Source organism: Mastigoproctus giganteus, chromosome 6, assembly GCF_048544385.1.
Source record: "Mastigoproctus giganteus isolate SK-2022 chromosome 6, ASM4854438v1, whole genome shotgun sequence".
Lineage (NCBI taxonomy): Eukaryota > Metazoa > Arthropoda > Arachnida > Uropygi > Thelyphonidae > Mastigoproctus > Mastigoproctus giganteus.
Window position 1 is genome coordinate 8,622,729 of NC_143580.1, and position 13,982 is coordinate 8,636,710.

Here is a 13,982-nt window from a genome sequence, read left to right on the forward strand (position 1 = left end):
TCGCCTGCCTAACCTCCTTTGTAACTTGGTTACAGATCAACTTGTATCTATCATAGGCTTCTGTGTCACATGTTAATTTGTATGTATCCCATGCATTTTTCTTCTCTGCCATATGCCTCATTAGTTCATCTGACATCCATTTTGGCCTAAACCTTGAACAATATTTCTTAGTTGGTATGTAAAGCCTAGTAGCTTCCAAGATAAGTTCTTTGAATGCTTCCCATTTTGAATTTGCTGTTGGTAACATCATCAGTTGATCCCACTGTATAGAATTTAAATACTGTCTCAGTCCACCGTAGTCGCCTTTACGGAAGCAATTCCCCTTCCCTTTACCCCTAATGGTAGTTACCTCTTTGAGTAAATCCCACTTCAGAACACTGTGATCACTGCCACCTAGTGGTTCATTTATCTGCAGATTCTTAATGCATGAAGAATCACTACTGATAATCAAATGAAGAGTATTACTCCCTCTCGTTGCTTCCCGAACATGCTGATGTAGAAAACAATCATCCAATAAAAACACAAAAGCCTTGCTAGTGTGTGAGTGACCAGCCCCCAAATTCCAGTCAATATCTGGGAAATTAAAATCTCCCATAATAAGACTCTCTGATTTACTGGCCCACTCTATTTCTCTGTACAGTTTCTTATTATACTCATCAGAGTCATTAGGCCTATAGCACACCCCTACTCTCAATTTTGATCTCCCAATGCTTATGTCACACCAAACTGACTCGACACTGCACTGTCCAGCGATGTCGACTGGCTTCACTTCCTTGGATTTTATGTGTTTCTTAACTAATAGCATAACCCCTCCTCCCTTCCTATTCTGTCTATCATTTCTGTAGACATTGTACTCCCCAAATTCCAGTTCTGCATTCCTTATTTCTGTGTGACACCACGTCTCTGAAATCCCAACAATATCTGCCTTTGATGTTTTGAGGAATACCTCAAATTCATCAAATTTATTTACTAAACTCCTGGCATTGGTGTACACGCAAGTATACATGCACCTGCTCTTCCTCTTAGCCACCCAACACAACCCATGTGTTTACTTGTACCCCAATGATTCCTAGAAGTCTCTGAAATACCCTGCATCTCATTTTCCAGGCTGCTGCTCATTCCAATAGAAGCAGTACAAGAATCACTTTCTCTTCTGCCAGTGGCTACTGTTAATCTATTAGTCCTTGTATCCCCCCAATCTAGCAGTTTTCCGACCCACCTAACACTGCCTCGATAGCATCAGCAAACATTCTTGCACCCTTTCTATTTAAGTGTATCCCATCCCTGTAGAAGCAATCTCTCTTGTTAACAAGTACAGACCAGGCTGAAAAAAATTCTATCCCTTGAGCAATGCACAATCTTTCCAGGGCCGAATTGATTGACAGGGCTCTCATCATATACTCCCTCCTATCGTGTCTGGGCAGAATTGCAGACACTTTCAAATTTAACCCTAATTCACGGCTTTTTTTCATCAGTGACCTGTACTTGTTAAGTAATTCCGCCGGTCTCCTACTCTTAATATCATTGGTGCCAATGTGTACAACTATATCACCTTTTGTGCCCTTAAAAGATGATATCCGCTTTACAACCTCATCAACCTTTTCCCCTGGCAGACATATCCTGGTCCTGTTCCACCTATCCTTTTTACAAAGCATGTTTCCCGTTTCCCTGACAATAGAGTCACCAACAACTACTAGTTCCTTTGGGACCAGCGCATTCTGCCTTGGGGGCTGCCGCTCTGTTGCGCGATGACCAAGTGCAAGCTCTGGCATTGGTGTGGGCAGCTGAGAGCTTGATGGGCCCCTCACTTGTATTCCTTCGAGGGCATCCACCCTGTCCTTCAAGCTCTCATATAGGCCCATAACAATGCTGAGTTGACGCCTGATTTCCTTACACTCCTTGCATCGCGCACATACAAAGACATCCCCAATGGCAGTATCATGTCCCATACCTGACTGTTCCGCAAACATCAAGCAAATAGTGCATCTTAAAAGGCTGTGATTCAGAGGGCAACTGCCCCCCCCCCCCCTCAGTTCTCCTCTGAGCCACAGCATTCCCATTAGCTTGAGCCTTTTGCTTTGCTGCTCTGGTTTGAGTCATGATTTCGATTTACTTTCAATAAAAATTTCAATTTCAGTACAAAATTAAATTTTAAACTTGTATCCCAACACAGTTATAACGCTATATTTATGTTTCAGTAACGAGTGTTATCTACGAAATCCCTTTATATAACTTCCGTATCAAGTTATGTATTAATTATTTATTTTTACTAATTATTTATATTACGTAACCTAAGTGGTTATATGTATAGTTAAAAGTACAATTTAATTGCCAATGAAGTTCGACAAGATTAATAGATTTTACTGATTAATTTTCGCGTAGCAATGGCGGCTATTACGATCGGTAAACACGTGGATTTGATACCCTTTCCGATACTAAGTAATACATACAAAATCTCTATCTAAGTTACTTTAAACTTAAGTACCGTAAATAGGAATATAAAGCTACTCTAGAAAATAAGTTAATATGTCAATTTAAACTAATAAAGCAGAAAATAAATCAGAAAAAACTTCTCTGCAAGAGCGGCAGAAAAACACGTCCGCACAGGCAACCCTCGTCCTCAGATGTTGAGTATCTGCGAGGAAGAATGGGTCAGCATCGAGACCTTTCCGACTTCAACAGTGGAATGATTTTGGGGGAAAGACATCTAGGTGCTAGTATCTCGACAACACCAACATGGTTAGGTACTCCCGTTCTGTGGTGTCACGAGCCTACTATGATTGGGTCAACAGCGGTAGAATAACCAGCGAAGCGTCACACGAGAAACAGCTACGTGGCCAACGCCCATGTTGAGCATCATGTGTTTCATCTCGTAATACAGCAGCGATGCAGTACATTGGCCCATCTAACTACCCACTACAACTGGAAAAGAAAGATCAATATCCACATGGACTCTGCTCAGGACATTAACTCGTATAGGCTGTGACAGTCGACAGTTGTCACGGTACCCACTGCAAGACAAAGAAATTGCTCATTGTATGGGTACGTCAGCACCAACACTGGACAGTCAACATGTGGAAATCTGTCATCTGATCTCGCGAATCTTGTATCCAACTATATTATTCTGATGGAAATTGCTGCATTTGGAGAAAGCAATGTGAGTTCCTGGCACCTGAGAGCACCAGTGATGTTGCGTAAGCTGGAGGCAGCGGTATAATCGTTTCAGGACTGCTTTCGTGGAATGCTCTGGGTCCTCTGATCGCCGTAAATCAAAGGCTCCATTGGAACGCCTACTTTCCTATTATTGCCGACAAGTACACCCCTTCATGATGACAATGTATCCAATAAACTTCGGCGTCTATCAAGAAGACAACGCGATATGCCACAAGGTGTAGCAGGTTGCTCAGTGGCTCCAGGAAGATGACAATGAAATCTCCTTACTCCCATGGCCAGATTGCCAACAACGTGGGAGTCGGGTCGGTGAGTGTGTCAGTCTAGTGATTTTGTGCTCTTACATTTCCTTTAATTTCAAGTGCAATTATGCAACCAAGTGTAGATTATTTCGGATATCCTGAAAGCTAAAGATGTCATCTATACAAAAGTTCCAACTATCGGCCCCGAATTTTTGAGGTAAACTTACTTTTGATAATTTTAGATAGACATAATTATATGCTTTAGCAGTAGTGACCGGATGCACGTGTATCATAGCACTTAGAGCGAATGCCACCCTGCTGCACGTACTCGCAATTAGGCTAATCCCTGCCTCGAGCAACAAGGCTCCAACCCTCTGCCTTTTGTTTCTCAGGAAATAGAAAGTAGCTAATAGTGCACCGTGTTTGTTGTTTACTTGTTTGAACTTAAGAAGGGCAAGCTATACAATAAGGTAATTTATCTCCAGAGCTTACAAATTTACCCTACTTGATCATTTATTTTCAATGTATGTAAATAAATTTTTCTAAAACATTGAAGTCAGCCTCCAAAAAATCGCCAACTTAGTTCAGCCCCTATTTGACCACTTACTTGTGGTTTTTTGGCAATTACAACGAGCTCTGCTTCAACTTACTACGAGTAGAAAATCGTTTATCCGTATTCCTCTCGTTAATCCAGATACCCACTAAAACAACATGAGCGACGCTGAAGTTGAACTGATAGTTAAGGGACAGACGGATTACCCAATCCGCTCAAGGAATGAGGCCCCGGCAACTGGGGAAGGTATGAATAAACCAACAAAGACCAAGGCCAAGAAGAAAGAGAAGGGTAGAAGAAGGTCTGCTACAGACGTCCCAACAACGAAGGCAGTCTCTGAAGAGGCTGCCAATGAATCATTCAGCGAATCTGACCATGAAGAACAAAAGAGTCAGGAAACTGAGCATGAAGGAAAAAAGAGTCAGGAACCCCCTATTACCCAGGTTCCCCCGTTGACTGGGACTCCAGTGGAACAGATTATTGCCATTAGAGGAACCCTAGAAAAATACATGGCTAAGCAATCAAGTAGAATTACTGCTGCCATTAGAACTGACGTGATAGAGATATTCAGTAAAATGGAGACAGTGGTCCAAAAATTGCACGTCGACCACGAGAGGCTGAAAGCAAAAATCGAAGTTCTCACACAGGAGGGGGAAAAACAAATGCAACAACGCCCCCGCTCCTTTTCAACGGCGTTGAGGAATGGAGCTCAATATGTGCCTAACCAACCAGGAAAAGTACAAAACCGAAATGCGGTAAGAAAGCCTGAATCACATGTTATTTTGGTTAAACCAGTGGAAGACGCACATTTAGATACCAGTGAAGCGGTCAAGGAAGCACTGACAAAAAACTTCAAGGAGCAGATGAAAACTGTAAAAATAAAGAGTATTAGAAAGACCAGGCATCCAGGAGTCTTAATAGAAACAGACACCAGGGAGGAGGCACAAACCATCCTGAATAATGCCGACATGACAAATTTCGGGCTTAGGGCAGAAGCCCCAAAGAAAAAAGGGCCTTCAATTGTGATCTTTGATGTGGACAAGAGCTTAACACCAGAGGAGCTCAAAGCCGAAATCTTTAATAAAAATCTATATACCTGCAAGATGAGGCTTGCGTGGATGATATTATTCCGAAATACAAAACGAAGACCAAGTCACCTACAAACGTAAACTGGGTAATCGAACTATCAACCAGAGCATGGCAAATTCTGGGAGCTCAAAACAGAATATTCATTGGATGGGGCAGCCATAGATTCAAAGAATATATTCCTGTCCGCAGATGTTACAGGTGTCTCCGCTTTGGCCATACCTCACATACTTGCAATCAGCGTGAATCCACATGTGGCCACTGTGCCCAAAAGGGACACGACTATAAGGATTGTCCTGTCAGAGATCAGCCGCCAAGCTGCGCAAATTGCAAGGCTGTAAAGGCTCCACACCAACATTCCATCCGAGATACCAACTGCCCTGTCTATCTAAAAGTAAAGAGTCTTTACCAAATGCGAATAAATTATGGATAGAATTCCTTCTCCCAATTACCAACTAGAGATAAGAATTGTACAATTAAACGCACAGAGAGCAAGAGTTGTTGCAGACCAGCTGAAGATAAAGGCTGAGGAAAAACAAATAGATCTAATCCTGCTCCAGGAGCCCTATGTTCGCTCTGGGGTGGTTATGGGCTACCCCTCATCATATAAAATTATCCACTGTACAAATGACCAACCATGGGCTGCGATTGTCATCAGAAACCCTGATATCACAGCAACCAAGATCACCCCACTATGCACTTCCATCAGTGCCTGTGCCCAAATCATGACATCTCTTGGATCACTGTTCATCCTCTCTCTCTACAGCCATCCAGGTGAAGACATCACTGCTGCGATCTCTCTGATTGAAATGGCACTCCAGCTCCTCCCGGGTGGGCATCTACTGATAGACATGGACTCAAACTGTCGCTCGCCACCCTGGCACAGTCAGGCACCAGATAGGAATGCCCTAGGAAATGGCTCAAGACTGGAGGACCTTATCCTCACATCAGGCTTACAAATCTTAAACCGCCCAGGACATCTACCCACTTACAGTGGCCCACTCTGGGAGAGCGAAATTGATATCACAATGGCTACGCCTGACTTAGCCAACAAACTTTCCGGCTGGACGGTCCAGGAGTCCTGGACCACTTCAGACCACAGAGCGATCACATTCTCCCTTGTTCGCTCGGTGGAACGCGTCGCATCGATTCCAAAGGACATTGTGCGTTATAATACCAAAAAAGCGGATTGGCAACGCTTCCTTGTGGAACTGTCCAGAAGGCTACCGGATGATGTTCCTCTACCGGCTTCACTCTCGCCAGATCACTGTGTACGCAATATTACTGCCATCATCAAAAGTGCCTGTGATCTGTCCATTCCGCGTAGGAGGCCATACCGCTATGCTGTCCCCTGGTGGAATACAGACCTTCGGGACTTAAGAAAGAGGGCACAACAAGCCAGGAAAACTTACCAACGTGCACGTGCTCATCTTCCCCCACATGAGGTTGAAGCTGCCAGGGAGGCATATCGGGTAGTTAGAAACATGTACACCAAGGAAATTCGTAAGTGTAAGAAAGAATCATGGCACACCCTGGTCTCTACTATTGGCAATGAAGACCCATGGGGCATCGTGTTCCGCATCGTCACCAATAGGCTGCCTAGAGGTGAGGTTCTTAGTACAACTCTCAAACCGGATGGCTCTTCAACCTTTACCTGGTCTGACTCAATAAACAATATTCTTGATTCCATTTACCCTACTGAATTTACAGCGATGTCACTGGAGCAGCAGCAGTTCATCGACAGTAATCAGGCTTATCAGCCAGAGGCTACGGAACCGCCCTTCACTATGTTAGAGATGAATATGGCTCTGGCTAAAATGAAAGATGGCAAAACGCCAGGTGCTGACTTACTCGAAGTCGACGTAGTCAAGAAATTCGCTGAAGCCTATCCCACCACACTCTTGAGCCTCCTCAACAGGTGCCTTGCTGAAGGAACTTTCCCTGTACCCTGGAAGACTGCTACTCTCAAGCTGATCCTGAAAAATCCAGATAAACCGCCCCAACTTCCTGCTTCCTACCGACCAATTGCTCTGCTCTCCGTTTTGGCCAAGCTTCTAGAACGACTTCTGCTGTATCGCCTTTCCATCTGCTATACCGATAAGCAACTCACCTCACCATGTCAGTTTGGATTCAAGACAGGCTCCAGCACTGAAGATGCTATACACAACTTGATTACCCAGGCCACACATACAACTTCAAAGTATACTCTAGCCATCATGGTGGACTTTGCTGGTGCCTTCGATCGACTGTGGTGGCCCAGTGTCCTTCGGAGGCTTCGGCAGGCAAACACGTCCAAAAACCTATACAATAGTCTAAAATCCTATCTCAGCAATAGAAAATTACAAGTTGTAAACAAATACCAGACTATGACAAGATGCGTTCACCGGGGTTGCCCCCAGGGCAACTGACCTGGGTGGAGCCAGACCCTTAGCCTTCGCTGATGATCTTGTTCTGGTGGTGCAAGGTGACAAGAGCGGCACTGGAAGCAAAAGCAAATACAGCTCTGGAAAAACTCCAAAACTGGGCAGCACTCCACAACCTCTCAATTTCTGGTGAGAAAACAAAATCGATTCTCCTCAAAGGAAAGCTACAAATACGCAGGCCTCCAACAATGAAGTTAAATAACATCCCTATACGTCTCTACACAGAAGTCAAATACCTGGGAATCTACATTGACACCGGTCTTACCTTTCACTCTCATCTGAAGTACTTATCCACAAAAATCCGAAAGTATACGGCTATGATAAGAAGAGTCAGCAGAGCGGACTGGGGTTTGAAGCATAAAGCTTTGTCACTCATCTATAAAGTGGCGTTTCTCCCAATTGTGTGTTATGGAGCCTCAGTTTGGTGTACAAAGGCTATCCTGGAAAAGAACAAGCGTAAACTTGACTCAATACAAAGATTCATGATGTTATCTATCTGCAGGGCATGTCGCACTGTCAGCACCCCTGCCCTACAGGCTATTACTGGATGCTTGCCACTCTATCTTGAGGTGATTAAAAGGGGACTTTACCATCGATTAAAGAAGGGAATTCCGACACAGTTGTTAAATCTTCAACTGCAACTTACCAATGACCTGAAACAAGAAAGAAAACGTATCTTCACACACCTTCAAGGAATTTGGCAGCATTCATGGGAAACCACGCCCAAAGGAGAAATTACCAGAAGATTCCTCCCATCCATTGACATGACTTTCCCGAAGTCTCCTTCCTGGTTTTCACCTGGTCTGCAAGTTACATTCCTGATCACAGGACATGGGCCCTTTCAACAAAAATTGACAGCAATGGGAATTGAAAGCAATCCATTCTGCCACTGTGGCGAAGAGGAGTCATGGGGGCATCTCATGTATGAGTGCCCTGCTTACGATGATTGTAGGCTCAAATTTTTAACTGAAATCCAGGAGAACCCTCGTAATCATGAAACATACCTGCTTCAGAATGAAACGACATACAAAGCCTTAACGAGTTACGCACAAGCCGTCTTTACCATCAGACGGGCAAAGTTTGCTGAACTTAGAGCTGCTCAGAACAACGACCTTCAAGTGCAAACACAAACTGGGGTCGGATAGCATTTTCCCAAACTGATAAAAGAGTAAGACTGAAGATTAAAATACTATGCTGGCATCATCATGGTTGGCACTCCTTGAAAAGCTGACTCCCAGAGAGTGCTTGGCCTTTGGCACTCGCACAGTGGCGCCTGCCCCTGTGACTTTTGATCCCTCTACCCATCCCCTATTTCTCCTTACTCGGGTGGACTGCCTTCTCTATCTGTCCACTTTAGCTTGTTCCTCACATTCAGATCCCTCTTCCTCTTGTTCCCCTGACCTTCTCTTCTCTTCTTCTCTTTTTTTTTTTTTTTTTTTTTAACTTGGTCTTCGTCCAGGACGCTCAGGCGACCCTGGCGGAGACTAGCCAGAGAATAATGGGCAGCCTGGCTACCTCCTAGCGGTGTGTGCGGGCAACGTGAGGTCCCACCAGGGGCCCTGCGGCCAAATTCCAGGACACCCAACAGAACCTAACGCAATATGTCATATACAACAGACAACACTTTTCTGGCATTTACAGTAGTTCTGTATTTCTTCACAGCGTACATATGGCGCAGATGTGAGAAATCACAGGTGGCGCCTGACCCTAACACTATGCACACTATGCACACTATGCACTCCCATGGCCACCCATCTCAACCCAAATGAGCACATTTGACCTACTGGTAAAGAACATTCAATGCTACAATCATCCATCTGACAATAAGCGGGCATTATTGGACACATGCAATGCATGGGTAGGACAACCAAAGGACACCCTGCAACACATTGTGAAGTCCATGCCAAGACCTATAAGGTCTTATTATGGACAAAAGCTGGGCCTACGAGGTATTAGGCAGCTGTTGCTAATGCAAAGCCAACTCAATGCGTACTGAAGTTAGGTAAAAACATATTAACATGATCATGACTGGAATGAGTGAATTAAGGCTTTGCTAGTCAATTTGATTTCTTTTTATGCCTTTATAAAAAAATTCTCTGCAAACTCAGTGAGCATTTTCTTATTAGTAATTGGACCAGTTAAATAAATGGTAAGAGTATTTACATATTTTATAATTTTGAAGGAAAAATGATGTTCCCCAGTCCAAAGGATTATTGACAGAGATGAAGAGTGGCTTAATTCTAATTGATCTACAAAGGATTTTCCATCCTATGAGGGTCGATCCCTAGGTAATCGATGTCCAAATTATAGAATTAGGCAAGAAAGAATAAAATTTTCATTATAATAGAAAGACAAATTTCCGTATAATCAAGGCATTCCACCTTGCAAGTTCTGGATTTAAGGTTCAAAGATTTAAAAATTTAAAGAATTTCCAGCGTAGAAACCAATATTCAAGAGAGGAGATCTTTCCGAATTAAATATGGCAACACTAGAGCAGTTGGAGAACAGGAGTCTAAAATGCTCAGTTTAAGCATTTTAATGAAATTGGATGTGTGTTAAGTGCCAATGTAACTAAGGCTATGAGGCGTCATTATATTATGTATGCAATTGTGTCTGTTTTTGGTCTTTTTGCTGAAACTCTAGTTTTTCTGTGAGATAAAAACTTTGTGACCCTTGCCCAAGGCCGACTAATTTAGCTACGTTGTAAAAAAGGCCTATAAAAATTCCTCACGTTATTGACAGTTTCAGACTCGTTGTTGAAATATTTGATGACAAAATTAAAAGAGTGAACATGCTGCATCCAGGGCGGTGCCAGGTAGTAGCTAAGGGGTTTAGAAAATCCTGGAACTGCCCCTGGTTGAAGCTTTTGTTTTAGAGACCAAATAAATCAATGATGAACAAAAGTAAATTTAGAGTCCTAAAGTCCTCGTGGGTAGCACAGTTGGTATAATTACCGTCCTTCCCATATTGGGTGGAAAATTCTTGATTTCGAATCTTGTCAAAGACGAGGTAAATTTTTTTGGGTCTTTTCACACCTTGGCTGAGTTAATCGATCTCAAGCAAGGAAAGCATGGCTTTTTCTCCCGAAAACTTGGATTTTTCTTCCAGCAAACATCAAATCGACCACAGAACAGACACAATTTACAGACATTATATCCGGCCCAATAAGGCGTAAGTTGCTGATGTACCTAAAACTCTACAACAACCACCCAACCTGGAATCATAAAACACTCCTAAATCTTTATGATAAGGAGTTATGGTACTCATTGAGAATCCGAAGAGGCCGTAATTCAAAAACAGGAACAGGTTTATTGGTGATTTAGAAATTATGAAACTTAGAAGGGTTAATTCAGATATTAGAAAAATTGAAGGTAGGAGAAAACTTTTTCGTGTGTACCACAAAGGAAAATTGGAGACTGTTTTAGAGAATCACATTAGAGAATGTGATTTTATTATCATTAGAGAATCACAAGTTCTGATAATGTTTAACATCACTTTGCACAGGGCACGTACACGTGTATAGTATCTCCTGAACACCAGTTCAATTCCACCATGATACGATGTGAGATGCAGAACTCTGTAAAATGGCCAGAAATGTGCACGATGTTACATTTATGCAGTGTATATGTTGTTCTGTTGTTTCTGGCCACTTTGCTGCCAGAAATGCGATCACCAAGAAGGCCTGCCCTGTCTACACCACTGGGAGGCGGGCAACAGCTAAGCACGAACTGTGGCAGATCTCAACTATTACGTATTGAATGTCCAAAGCAAATTTGGAACCATTCAAAAGAACTTAGTGCCAGCAGGACATCACCACCCCATGCGCAGACTATCTATAGGAGAGCAGAAAACGAAGAGAGAAGAAAACGGCAGAAAGGGAGAAAAAATTGTATATAGGTCAGGACATTTTTTTTTTTTTTTTTTGAGACAGATGAAAAGGTTTCAGGATTTTCTTATTAGTAATAGGACTGGCTATTGCGGGGATAAACAGTTGCAGAAAATGTCTTGAGGAATGCTAATTTTCTCTAAATTAGCTCAGCTCTCGTTTCTAAATTAACCGTCAAAACTTGTACTGAAAGGTAGCACTAGTAATTAAAAAATTAGAAGTAATATATTGACATTTAATCAAGAGCGTGAGTGCAGTGGCACGCGCTCTTTGAATGGGCCGGGATTCAAGCCGGTGACTCCTATTAGTGTTTACAGGTGAAGGAAACACTAAAATAAATAAATAAAAAAACCCAAGAGCGTCAGACCTGGTATTGTAAAAACTCGACTAGACATATCAACATGGAGGAACGACATGAGTTCCATCCATGTCGCTGACCCCTAACTGGAACAAACAGCGCAGGAATATTTATTTTAAAATTTTTATTTGAATGTGTAGACGCTCAGTGGAACTGTCCGGATTGTCCTTACATTAGTGGAAATATATAATCAATAGATGACAGAGCTGCAATGGCTCAATGCATTCTACGTTATATATCAATCAGTTAAGAAAAGGAGGAATTACAGTGGCGAACAAAAAAACTGCATCACTTGAAAATTTCGCAAATACAGTAATATGTTTTGCACTGCATTGTGGGTTGCAAAAATGTTCGAAATGCATTTGTTAGATGGGATATATATCTGTGAATGAAATCCAATAAAAAGATTCTACCTGATGTACCTAATTGTCATAAATATCTTCCCAAAGGGCAAAATGCGTAATTAATGAAAATATCAGAAATCATGCAAATGGAAATCATGACAACCAAGCATACATTTTTATTGCATTTAATGGCTACGACGTAGCCGATTGGTCAGGAGCGTGAGTGCAGTGGCACGCGCTCATAAATAAAAAACCCAAGTGTATTATTTACTGTAAATCAGCAAAATAAGTCCTCACTATTTTGTTGTTCCTCCTCTAGCTGCATTTGCAGCCTTGCAGCGATCTGGCATAGAGTTAACTTCTGGATATACGGTTGCCCAATTTCGTGGTACAATACCCTTACAATGCTTTCCTGCAGCTGAATCTTATTTGTCTTCTTCTAAGCAAATTTAGACGACATTGTGTACTAGCAATTTTCAATAGGGTTCAAATCTGGCTGTTTCCGGACCAGTCGGGCAGCATATCTGAGGTATGACTGCACCATAAGGGAAAAGAAAAAAGAGGGAAAACACTGGTGTAAGCCATTATTAGGGATATCTGTGTAGTGATCCCTAATAACGGCTTTCAGGCACTCCTCCAAGATAGCAATTTAGGTTTCTGCATTCACCATTCCGTTAATAAACTCAATTCGTTAATAAACTAACTTCTGGATATACGGTTGCCCAATTTCGTGGTACAATACCCTTACAATGCTTTCCTGCAGCTGAATCTTATTTGTCTTCTTCTAAGCAAATTTAGACGACATTGTGTACTAGCAATTTTCAATAGGGTTCAAATCTGGCTGTTTCCGGACCAGTCGGGCAGCATATCTGAGGTATGACTGCACCATAAGGGAAAAGAAAAAAGAGGGAAAACACTGGTGTAAGCCATTATTAGGGATATCTGTGTAGTGATCCCTAATAACGGCTTTCAGGCACTCCTCCAAGATAGCAATTTAGGTTTCTGCATTCACCATTCCGTTAATAAACTCAATTCGCCCCACCCCTTTGCTTTTTATGCATCCCGAGACCATCTGACCGGCGGGGAACTTTAGTCGGTGTTATGTAGTCAGGAAGGTATGCCTCCGATTTTCGTCTTCTGACATATCGCTTCCCATCCGAGCCATGCAGGCAGAATTTCGATTCGTCAGAAAAGATGACAGTGCCCTTTGTCCACGAAACATGCGTTTCAGCCCAAGCAAGTCGCTTCTTCCTCATTTGTTTGAAATAAGTTTAAGGCTCAGCTGGACAGGTATTTCGAACGAACAGAGGGGTGAAGTAGAAGTGGTTATATTTATTTTATTTTATTTTTTATTTATTTATTTTATTTTATTTTATTTTTTTTTTTATTGATTTATTTATTTTTTTTTTTTTTTGGCTGATTCTGCATAAGCTTGCTTTCTTGCATCAAATGCCTCTACTAATGCTAATGCTAAAATGCTAATTTGTTGGGTCAACAAAGGCTTCTTCTTGGGCCGATAGGCATGCAGACCACATTCCGAAAGCTGTCCTTGGATAGTTCGTTCACTTTTTTCAATACCAGAAGCCATCTCAAAATCCAGTTTTAGATCAGGAGCACAAACATGGCGATTATGAAGGCATAGCGGTTTCATATATCTTGTGAAAGCGTAGTCACTCTCTTAGGGCCTGATCTAGATCTTCTCTTCACATCAAATTCAAAATGGGAAGCATTCAAAGAACTTATCTTGGAAGCTACTAGGCTTTACATACCAACGAAGAAATATTGTTCAAGGTTTAGGCCTAAGTGGATGTCAGATGAAGAAGGCAGAGAAGAAAAATGCATGGGATACATACAAATTAACACGTGACACAGAAGCCTATGATAGATACAAGTTGATCTGTAACCAAGCTACAAAGGAG